At 52.0% G+C, this 12,080-nt stretch overlaps 1 pseudogene across 1 annotated transcript in view; it reads left to right on the forward strand.

The window, feature by feature from the left end:
- LOC308578315 (protein CIMAP1C-like) overlaps positions 1-12,080 on the forward strand; it is an 841,760-nt pseudogene that overhangs the window by 249,406 nt on the left and 580,274 nt on the right. The window lies entirely within an intron of this gene.

Consider the following 12,080-nt stretch of genomic DNA (forward strand, 5'->3'; position numbering starts at 1 on the left):
CCCGCCTGCCCCCCCCCGCAGGGTGGACGTGTCACGGCTAAAACGGCCGCTGTTTCTTTAATGCGAATAAAGCTGGGTCAGCATGACTCAGCGGTCTGAACCAAGTTGTATATATAAGTGAGAAATGTTAGTTTGGGCTGTGGCTGGTGTTTGGGTTGGTTGGTGCTGGTGTGTATAGTTATTCAGTCATGTTTTGCACAAAGACTTTTAAGAATAAAACTCTGCAAGGATATTCCCGTGGACTCTTTTTGTGACGACAAGGAGTCTGAGAAGATAAAGGGAGGTCAGAACCCTTTCCTTCTTTTTTTTGCTTTCTACAAACACTGACAGGTTATGGGCCCAGTGTTTCTGAGCATGTGCAGAGTGCAAAACGACTAACAGCATTTCAGCAAAGAGCTGGTGAGTCCTGGTGGTGTACGGAGACAGTGGCTGTGCGTTGGAGCAGTTGGTGGCAAGCTGTAACTGTCTGCAGCGACGCTGGAGCGGCTAGGATCTGAGGATCAGGAAAGCACTCAGCGTCAGCTACTGGAACAGTTTGAACTGCTAGAGGACCACAGCAGGCGACTCACAGAGCGGCTACACCAGTTGCAGAGCCAGGCGGGACTTGAGGGTCAACAGAGGCAGCAGCTAGAAGCCGGTGAGTGCCAGCCAGGACCATCCAGTTGGACTCTAAAGAGAGAGTCAGGAGAGATTGCTGGAGGCCCCACAGAAGGGGCTCAGCAAGCACCAGCAGAGATGGCAGATTTCCAGTCTTCCCAAGTTGTAAATATTGGGGGAGGCATCCCTTTTGAACTTCTCTCAGAAAGCAACTGGCTGAGTTGGTCAATTAAAATGCAGCAGTTGTTAAGGAGAGATGGACTATGGGACTGTGTTGAAACTGAGGTTTTGAGAACTGACTCTGCTGAGAAAAAACGGCTGGATGAAAGGGCCCGTGCCCAAATTATGCTGTGTTTGAGAAACTCTCAGTTATTGCATGTAGCAAATGCCAGCACAGCATTTGAGTGCTGGAATTTATTAAGGGCAATGCATGTCAGAGAAACTGCCGGAACTATCATTTCTCTGACCAGAAGGCTGTTCAGGACTGTTATGAAGGAAGGTGAGAGTTTGGCAACTCATCTTCAAATGCTGAAATCTCTGTTTCTTCAACTACAGCAGAGAGGTAAGCGTTATGATGAGACTGACCAAACCTACATTATCCTTTCAAGTTTGCCTGAAAGCTGGTTGCCTGTGATTAACAGCATGGAGAGTATGCGTCCCCGAGATCTGACCCTTGAGTATGTGGTTGGCAGATTGACCGAAGAAGCAGAAAGAAGGTCAGATAGGCAGGCTGAACTCCAAGAGCGGAGGAGTTACAGCCGAGGGGGCCAGCAGCAGAATCTGCCAATGGAGCAACGCCAAGGTTTGGACTTGGCCATGGCGGTGAGGAGATGCTATAGATGCAACCAACCCGGGCATCTCCAACGTCAATGCAGGGCAAGACTTCCAGGAGACGACATGGAGCAGAGACAGCAATCGACGCAGAAACGTAAGCAGAAGGGGTTCTCTTCAGGGAAGAAGAACACGCGTTCTACTCAGTTTGTGTCTGCATTTTCTAGGGAGGAGAGAAAGATACCTCGAGGAACATGGTTGCTGGACTCTGGCAGCAGCAGGATTATCTGCAATAGTCAGGAGGACTTTAAGACCCTGGAGAAGCCAGCTGATGGAAAAGACTCAATTTATCTTGCTGATGGTCGTAGAAGCAAGATTGATGGCCAGGGAACATGTTTCCTGCAGTGCTTGAACACTACTCTACCAGAGACTCTGTTTATCAGCAGTTTGGACTATTGTTTACTGTCTGTAAGCTGTTTGATTAATGCAGGGTATAGTGTTAAGTTCACGCAGGATGGCTGTCTGATAAAGAATGGAACTCAGGTATGTGGCCATGCAAAGTTGGAAAATGGGTTATATGTAATGCAGGACAAGCCTGTTAAAGCAGCCCAGGTGGTTCAGGATAATTCGCCAGTTCATAAGGGGTGTGTACATCAACTGCACAGAAAACTGGGTCACGCCAATTTCCGTGTGCTTTCAGAGATGCAAAAGGTGTGCAAGAACCTAAAAGTAAATAGCTGTAACTGTTTTCTAGATTGCAATGTATGTAAAATGGCCAAATCTAAGAGGAAGCCTGTGGCTTCTAAAAGCGACAGAGTATCTAAAGAGGTTTTAGAACTTGTCCATTGTGACGTGATAGGCCCTTTTCCACAGAAGACTGAAGGGGGCGCCAGATATGTTTTTCTGGTAATAGATGACAAATCACGTTTTAGTTGGCTGTTTTTGTTAAAGCAGAAATCTGAGTGTTTCCCCACATTCAGAGAATGGGTTGCCCAAGCTGAAAAGCTCTTCGCTCGGCCTGTTGTGCAGCTGCAAACAGATAGGGGCGGAGAATTTCTGAACAAACAATTTGGGACATGGTTGCGACGTAAGGGGATCACTCACCGTTTGACTAACCCTTATAGCCCTGCTGAAAATGGTCTGTGTGAAAGATGTGGGGCTGTGATACAGTCAGTAAAGGACTGCCTGCTAGTGGATGCAGGATTGGGCCACAACCATAGGCTGTGGGGCGAGGCTTTTCTGACCGCGAACTTTTTGATTAATAGAACCTGGTCTAGCTCTATAAAAGATATTCCATATTGTGTGTTGTTTGGGAAAGAACCAGAGTGGACAATGCTCCATAATTGGGGTTCTTGGGCACATGTAAATATCCCCAAAGCTCAGCGCCAGAAAGGGGGCGCTAGAGCACAGAAACTGCGGTTTGTGGGATATCAGTCCTATGGCAAAGGGTGGCGTTTCAATTTACGCCCAGGACGCGTGGTTCTGTCACGAAGCGCAGACTTCGCTGACCAGGACAGATGGACTGCGATCCATGCCAACCCTGACTGCCTACTGCCCCTGCAAGTAAGAGAAGAGGCTTCTTCTCAGCCATTGGCAACACAGGAGCAGAATGAGGAGGAGGCACAGATTTCCCCAAAAGATGTGGCAATAGATAATACTTCTCTAGAGGAAGAGGAAGAAGAGCCAGAGATAAGGGGGGAAGAAGAAGTAGTTGTACCTAAGCGCTCCCAGCGTTCAAACAAGGGTGTACCTCCTCAGCGTTTGACCCTAGGAGGAGTGAGAGTATGCAATGTGAGTTGTGTGGAACCACAAAGTTATAATGAAGTCTTAGACTTACCCCCTGGGGAACGTGCTTTGTGGGAACAAGCTATGAAAGAAGAAATGGACTCTTTTAAACGTAACAAAGTGTTTGAGGTCATAATGCCGCCACCTGGTGGCAGAGTGGTCACATGCAAGTGGGTTTACAAAAGGAAAACCCTTGCATCTGGGGAACCACGTTTTCGAGCCAGATTAGTAGCCAGAGGGTTCACTCAGATTAAAGGGGAGAGTTATGATGAAGTGTTTTCTCCCACGGTAAAGAGTGAAACTTTTCGTTTAATGCTTTCCATTGCTGCTGTAAGACAACTAGCAGTGCACCATTTTGATGTTGATGCTGCATATCTGCATGCAAATTTAGACCATGAAGTGTTAATGAGACAACCCCCTGGGTTTGAAGAGGAGAATGGTGCAGTCTGGCGTTTGAGAAAGGCTGTTTATGGTCTCAAACAAAGTGGAAGGTGTTGGAACCAGTGTTTAAATGAAGCCCTTGTAAAACTTGGTTTTAAAAGGAGTGTGGCTGATCCATGCCTGTACACCAAGGGGACAGGCAACAAATATCTAATGCTCTTAGTCTTTGTTGATGATTTGCTTGTGGCAGGGAGTTCCACAGATGAGATCCAGAAGCTCACAAGTCAACTAGAAAAGAGGTTTAAGCTTAAAGCCTTGGGGCCTGTAAGCAATTACTTGGGAGTAGAAGTAAGGCAGGAAGCTGATGGAAGCTTCCTATTGAGTCAGAAAGAGAAAATTCTTCATTTAATAGAGCAGTTTGGCATGGAAAACTGTAAGCCAGTTCAGACTCCCATGACACCAGATTTCCCAAAGACACTGTGTGATGATGAATTTGATCAGCCTGAATTGTATCACTCAAAAATAGGATCACTGTTGTATTTAAGCCAGTGGTCAAGGCCAGACATTGCATGTGCTACAAATGTTCTGAGCCAACGTGTATCTAAACCCAGTACTGCCGATTGGTGTGCTTTGAAAAGGCTTATCAGATATCTAAAGGGGACATTAAATGCATGTTTAAAGATATCTAGTACACAAGATGAAAAACTAGAAGTATTTGTTGATGCGGACTGGGGAAGCTGTGTAGCTACTAGAAAATCTACAAGTGGAATGGTTATGATGTTTGCCAATTCCATAATTGGATGGAGGTCAAAGAAACAAGGATTTGTTGCGACCTCATCCTGTGAGGCAGAATATGGGAGCCTGTCGCTAGCATGCAAAGAAATCATGTGGTTTATACAGATACTAAAAGATCTAGATTGTAAAGTAGATTTGCCTATCCAAGTGTATGAAGATAGCCAATCGTGCATTGCATTAGCGGGCTCGGAAATAATGAAATCCGCATCAAAACATATTGCTATCCGTCATGCGAATGTGAGAGATTGTGTACAGAATGGGGTAATCAAACTGGAGTACTGTCAATCACAAGATAATATTGCTGATTTGTTTACCAAGCCTTTGCCAGCAACATGCCATAATGAATTGATGACAAAACTGGGTTTATGTATATAATGTATTGTTTCTGTTGGGGTTTTTCGCATTTAAGAAACAGAAGGGGTGTCACGGCTAAAACGGCCGCTGTTTCTTTAATGCGAATAAAGCTGGGTCAGCATGACTCAGCGGTCTGAACCAAGTTGTATATATAAGTGAGAAATGTTAGTTTGGGCTGTGGCTGGTGTTTGGGTTGGTTGGTGCTGGTGTGTATAGTTATTCAGTCATGTTTTGCACAAAGACTTTTAAGAATAAAACTCTGCAAGGATATTCCCGTGGACTCTTTTTGTGCCGACAAGGAGTCTGAGAAGATAAAGGGAGGTCAGAACCCTTTCCTTCTTTTTTTTGCTTTCTACAAACACTGACAGGACGTAGCCCACCTGGTCCTCTACCACCTCAGCATCTGCTGCAAGAAGAAGTACTTTGACTTTGAGCGCGAGATCCTGCCCTTCGCCAGCGAGAACTGGGACAGCCTCCTGCTGGGCGAGGTGAGAGGCCGGTGGGTGGGGGGAGGGATCCTGGGGGCAGGAGGAGAAGAGGGGGGGGGCGAGACTCCGAATCTCAGGGTTGTGGGTTCGAGTCCCAGGCGGGGCAAAACATTCTTGAATTGCAGGGGATGGGACCCGATAAAAGTCTAGGATCCCTTTAGTGTTGGGGATTGGCCGTGTGTTTTAAAATTCATCTTGTTTGTTTTTGCCCAGTTCTCTAATCTGTCAAGGTCGTTTTGAAGTGTGATCCTGTCCTCTGGGGTGTTAGCCACCCCTCCCAGTTTGGGGTCATCTGCAAATTTGATCAGGATGCCCTTGAGTCCATCATCCAAGTCGTCGATAAAGATGTTGAATAAGACCGGGCCCAAGACAGAACCCTGTGGCACCCCACTAGTCACTCTTCTCCAGGATGAAGAGGAACCATTGATGAGCACCCTTTGGGTTCGGTCAGTCAGCCAGTTACAAATCCACTGAGTGGTAGCATAGTCAAGACCGCATTTTACCAGCTTCTTTACAAGATCATGGGGCACCTTGTCAAATGCCTTGCTGAAATCAAGGTAGGCTACATCCACTGCATTCCCTTCATCTACCAGGCTTGTAATTCTGTCAAAAAACGAGATCAGGTTAGTCTAACATGACTTATTTTTCAGAAATCCATGCTGACTATTGGTGATCACAGCATTCCTTTCTAGGTGCGCACAGACTGTTTGCTTAATGATCTGCTCCAGAATCTTCCCTGGTATTGATGTCAGACTGACTGGGCGATAATTATTTGGGTCCTCTCTTTTCCCCTTTTTGAAAATAGGGACAACATTTGCCCTCCTCCAGTCTGCCGGGACTTCGCCTGTTCTCCAGGAATTCTCAAAGATGACTGCCAGTGGTTCTGAGATCACATCTGCCAGTTCTTTTAATACTCTTGGATGCAGTTCATCTGACCCTGGAGACTTGAATACATCTCGTTTCTCTCTGATCGGGGACAGAGGGTGGCGCTTGGGGGGGAATTGTCATCGCGTCACTCCTTGGTGTGTGGAGTGCCTCAGGGTGCGATTCTCTCCCCGATGCTTTTTAACATCTTTATGCGCCCCCTCGCCCAGCTTGTCCGGAGTTTTGGGCTGGGCTGCCATCAGTATGCTGATGACACCCAACTCTATCTGTCAGGGCTGCCACTCAGTCCCAGCTCACATAGGACCACGTTAGCCAGCGTTCCGGTTAAAAGAGTCTTTATTGGATTACAGGTTCCATTTCCAAACTGCAATGTGCAGCCCTACTTCTTCTAGGTCAGACCGGCGAAGACCCGTCTGAGTCTCCGCCTCTAGCACACCAGCTTAATACCCTAGCCTTGCTCCACCTCCTGCGCCTTTCCTTCCGTCTCTGGGTCCTTCTGCCCCCCGGGGTCTCTTCTTTCCTACTCTCTTCTGACGCGGATCCCCCTGACCCTTCCGCCTCCTTGCGGCGGGCTTTGGGACCTGGCTCACTCTCTGGGCTGCTTACTGCGCCAGCTTCCGCTACATTTGAACTTGGCGCGCGCGCCCAACTCTCTACCTTCCTCTTGATCGTTTCGTCGCTCCCCGAGGTGGGCGTGACTACTCCTGACTCATGCCCTCCCTCCTTCTGAAAGCCTCCGGAACCCGATATCTGGTCCCCTTTCTCCCCGCTGCTCCCGGCTGGGCACGTGGGTCCCGATCTCCAACTGCTGCTCTCTGATCCCTCTCTGGACCCTTCTTCCTGGGGTGTCCCCCTGCTTTCCCCCCTTGCTCTGACCGCTGGCGCTCCCTTCTGGGAATCCTCGGACTCACTGGACAGGCTCGGTGATCTCGGGTCGTCATCCCCACTCATCTTTCCTTCGTATTCCTCCCCCTCGCTCTCTGTCTCCTCCCTTCTCTGCGTCTCTGCTCCTGAACCCCTGACATCCATCCCCCCTCGAAGCCCCCCTTCCCCCCCTCCCCGCTTTCAAGGGTGGTTGCTGGGTGCTCCATCATCACAGGAGTGAATGCCGGATACAGTTCGCTCCTCGTCGCTGGCCGCCAACTGAAGACCTCCGAGTCTTCCTCCTCGCGTTCGTCAACGGTGAGCTGCTCCGCCTCCATTTCAGTGCCGCCGTGCTCGAAACCGAGATCCTCCCCGCACACGTCCATGTCAGTCTCTGCGTCGGTCGCTTGACCTGGCATCTCCAGCCACCTCCGGCGCCACTGCTCCTCTGGCCGATCGTCCCACCAATACGAGGTGTCGGACGCCGAACCCTCCGGTGACCCCTCTGGGGAACGTGTGCCCTGTGCGGGCTCCCCGTCCGAGTCGAAGCCATGGAACGTGCTGGAGGAAAGTGTGGGCGTGAACAACCAGTCGTCGAAGAAGCCTGCTGGCATGGGTCTGTGTGGGAAAAGGGCATGAAACTCGTCCTTGAGCAGGGGTTCCTCCAAAGCGTAGTCTGGCACCCAGCTATTAGCACTGGCCCGGGTGCCCTCTCTGGCTAGGAGGTATTCTACTCCGTCTTCCCCCCATCTGGAGTCCAAAATCTCCGTGACTTCGTTGATGGGGTCCTGCTGTGGCAATCTCCCCGCCTCCGTCCGCTCCTGAGACGGACTCGGTGCCGTTCCTGGTTCCTGGAACCTGTGAGGTGTCCTGTAGGGAGTGAGCACCGACCTGTGGAACACCGGATGCATCCTGGAACCCTCCGGTAGCACCAGCCTGAAAGCTACTGGGTTGATCTGCGCTTCGACTTGGTATGGACCGAGTTGCTTGTGCCCCAACTTCTTCTTGGCTAACGATCTGGTCGGCACTGCGTGGGCTGCCAACCAGACCCAGTCTCCCACTCGTATCTCTTCGCCAACCCGCCTGTGCTTGTCAGCTTGCACCTTGTATGCGTGCTTCGCTAGCTCCAGCTGCCGTCGGAGTTGATCGTGGACCTCCTGCAACTCAGACGCGAAAGCGTCCGCCGTCTGCGGTTCCCCTTCCCCCACTCTGTCCAGTCCCGGGAAGGTTCTGGGATTCCTCCCATTGTTGGCGAAGAACGGCGTCACCCCTGTGGACACGTGCTTCGTGTTGTTGTAGGCGAACTCGGCGAGCGGCAGGTAATCCACCCACGTCGCAGGCTGTTGATTGGCATAGCATCTCAGGTACTGCTGCATGATGGCATTGACCCTCTCCGCTTGCCCGTTGGTCTGCGGGTGTCTCGCTGATGTCAGGTTGATCTTGACGTTCAGGAAGCCCATCAGCTTCTGCCAGAAATTCGAGATGAACTGGCGGCCGCGGTCGGACAGTATAGACCGCGGCAGCCCGTGCACTTTGAACACGTGATCTATGAACAGTTTGGCTGTTTGTTCTGCTGTGGCCACCTTCGCACACGGTATGAAATGTGCCATCTTGGTGAACAAGTCCACCACCACTAGTACAGCTGTCTTGCCTCTCGAGCTGGGTAGATCCGTGACAAAGTCCAGGGCCACCCTCTCCCACGGTTAAAACGGCGTTTGCAGCGGTTCCAGCAGTCCCGCCGGTGGTTTGTGCACCGGTTTGGCCCTCTGGCAGGTGTCGCACCTCGCGACGTAGTCCGCGACTTCCCCTCTCAGTCTGGGCCACCAAAAGTCCCTTGCGACTAATTCCACCGTTTTTTCTGTGCCAAAGTGCCCGGCCGTGGGTGCGTCGTGCAACTGCTGCAGTACCTTGGCGCGAAGTTCGTCTCCCGGCACGTAGATGGCCCCTTTACGTAAGAGCAAGCCGTCTCGTATCTGGAACTCGTCGCTCTTCGCCGTGCCCTTGTGCACCTCGGCCATCTTCGCCTGCGCGAATGAGTCGTCCTGCAACGCCCGCCGCACCGCATCCAGGTCTACTGTGGCTGAAGCGCACGCCCACGCTGTTGGCGCGAAGATGTGCATGGCTGCCGCTGGCGTCGCCTCTTCGAGGTATTGCGGTTTTCGGGACAGTGCATCCGCCATGATGTTGGTGTCGCCTGGGACGTACTCTATTCGGAAATCGAAGTCAGCAAAGAACTCCGCCCAACGTATCTGCCTCTGGTTCAGGAACTTCGCCGTGCGCCAGTGCTCCAGATTCTTGTGGTCCGTGCAGACCTGCACCGTGTGCTTGGCGCCGATCAGGAAGTGTCTCCACGCCTTGAAAGCTGCATGAATGGCAAGCAACTCCCTGTCCCAGATGGTGTAGTTCTGCTCCGACTTGCTGAGCTTTCTGGAGTAGAACGCTCCCGGCCTCCAGACCCCCTGTGGGTCCCTCTGCAGCAGGACAGCTCCCACTGCTCTATCGGACGCGTCTGTCTCTACCCGCATCGGTCTGCTGGGGTCGATATGCAGCAGTTGCTCTTCCGACGCGAAGAGACGCTTGAGTGCCTGAAAGGACTGCTCCGCCTGCTCCGTCCAGATGAATTTCTTTTTCTTGGAGCTTAGCGTGTCCGTAATAGCTGCCGTCTGCATCGCGAACCCCTTGATAAACTTGCGATAGAAGTTGGCGAAGCCGACAAACCGCTGGACCTCCTTCCGGTTGCGCGGGCTCTTCCAATCCAACACCGCGCGAACCTTGGCGCTGTCCATGGCTAGCCCCTTGTCCGACAACTTGTAACCCAAGAAATCCACCTCCTTCGTGTCGAACTGGCACTTCTCCAGTTTGGCGTACAGTCTATGCTGCTGCAACCTCTCCAGCACCTCCCGAACGTCTTGGTCATGCGCTTGCTGCGATTCGGAGAATATCAGGATGTCATCCAGAAAGCAGACGCACTTCTTGTAGAGGAGTCCCGCCAACACATGATGCATGAAAGCTTGAAAACAGTGAGAACCGTTTTGCAATCCAAACGGCATCACTCTGTATTCGTAGGTGCCCAGAGGCGTGAACATGGCTGTCTTCCACTCATCGCCCTCCCTCATGCGGATGAGATTGTACGCCCCTCGCAGGTCCAACTTGGTGAACACGCGTCCCTTGCGCACCGTCGCCAGTAGGTCGTCAATCCTGGGCATGGGGAAATCAGAGGGCTTGGTCATCTTGTTCAAGAGGCGAAAATCCACCACCAGTCTTTTTTGGGGCGTGTCCTTCTTCTTCACGAAGAAAACAGGACTGCCCCCTACTGCCCTGGACTCCCGGATGAAACCGCGCTCCAAATTGTGATCTATGAACTGTTTGAGTTCCTGTAGTTCGTCCTCAGACATGGAATACAGCTTCCCTTTCGGTAGCGTCGCCCCTGGTAGGAGGTCAATCTTGCAGTCATATTGCCTGTGTGGTGGTAGCTTGTCTGCCTCCTTCTCGCAGAAGACCTCCAGAAAGTCTGCGTATTTGTGGGGGACTGCTTGCAACGTTCCCAACTGCAGTTGTGATTCCTCCTCCTCTCCCTCCTGTCTGGGCAGGATGCAGTGTTCTGCGCAGTAAGAGGAGCCGAAGATCAGCTATCGCTGGTACCAAGCCAGTGTCGGACTGTGCCTGTCCAGCCAACTCATGCCCAACACAATGGGTGTGTCCGACAGTCGGGTGACATTAAAACTGATGACTTCCATGTGGTTACCAAGGCGCATCACCATTGGCGGCGTCTGCTTCACCACCTGCCCCCCCAGCAACTCTCTGCCATCCACTGTGACGACTTGCAGGGGCAGAGTGGCAGGTAATAGCTGTATAGCGTGCTGCTCCACAAAATCCTGCGCTATAAAGTCTGCGTTGCTTCCAGAATCCACAGAAAGCGGCACTTCGATAGTGACGCCATCGGGTAGCTGGAGAGATGCTGTGAGCTGCACTACTGGTTTGGGTGGGAGGGGGTCCGTGGGTTGCAAGATCGCTGGGGACTGCTTCAGTGATGCGTCTGGCTGGGCCCCAGTGCCTCTGTCTCCAGCCAGACATCGTCGTTTCCCTGCTGGGGTTCGCTGTGTTGCGTGGCCGCTTTCACCGTTGCGGAGGCTGCAGTGTGCTTGGAGCTCCTCTGGGGACACTCTTTCGCCAAGTGTTGAGAGCTGTCGCATATGTAACACTTCCGGGTCCCTCTAGGAGGTTTAGTCTTGACTGCCGCCGGTGCAGGGGCTCTGGTAGCTGACTGAGCCCTGGCGCCTCCCACCTCCATAGGTTCCACTCCCCCTCCTGGCGGAGGTGTGGATTGCGCACGCGCAGCTTCCCTGGGAACGAAAGAGAAACTTCTCGCTGCTTCGCGCCCTCCACGTCCTTCGTCTCTGCACCATGGACGTTCTTCCAGCCTCACCCCCACAGTCAGCGCCCTTTGGACCACCTCCTGCGTGCTCCGGGGCCTCTCCCCCCTCGCAATTTCGTCTTTAACAGCACTGCTCAGACCCTCCCAGAATAGGTCTCTGACTGGGGGCGAATCCCGGTCCCATTCCAAGGCACTGACCAGCGCAAAAAAGCGGGCGTGGTACTGCCGTACGCTCGCCCTCCCTTGTTCCAGTCCATGAATCTCCCGTCGGGCAAGATCCACGTCAATGGTAGATAAAAAGCACGCATCCATCGCTTTGATAAAGGCATCTGCACTCTGAAGCGCCGGATCTTTATCCCTCCACAAATTGCGTAGCCACGCTTTAGCATCCCCATGCAAATGGGATAGTATAAACCCCACTTTCTCTTCCTCATCTCTAAAGTCTTTTGCCAGCAGTTGCAGTGCGCACATTACGTCTGCTCGAAAATTGGGGTACTGTTGTAAATTCCCATCGAAGTGAGCCACAAGCCCTCCTGCTCTCCGTGCCAACCCAACCCCCTCCGGTCTGGGTCCTGGCTGCCCATGCTTAACCAATGCTTCAAACCTGGCGTGGAGATCTCTGTAGGCGGCTGCCGCATCCTCCTCCCTTTTCTTGGATGCCTGTACCTCCGCGTTCAATTGGGTCACTGCCTGTTGCAGCGCTGAAATTTTCTCTGCTTCCGTCATCTCTGCCAACCGTTGTGAGCTTGCTCCCAAACACCAATTTCCTCCTCTCGCTGCTTCTG

Source organism: Podarcis bocagei (assembly GCF_964188305.1).
Source record: "Podarcis bocagei genome assembly, chromosome: W".
NCBI classification, from domain to species: Eukaryota; Metazoa; Chordata; class Lepidosauria; order Squamata; family Lacertidae; genus Podarcis; species Podarcis bocagei.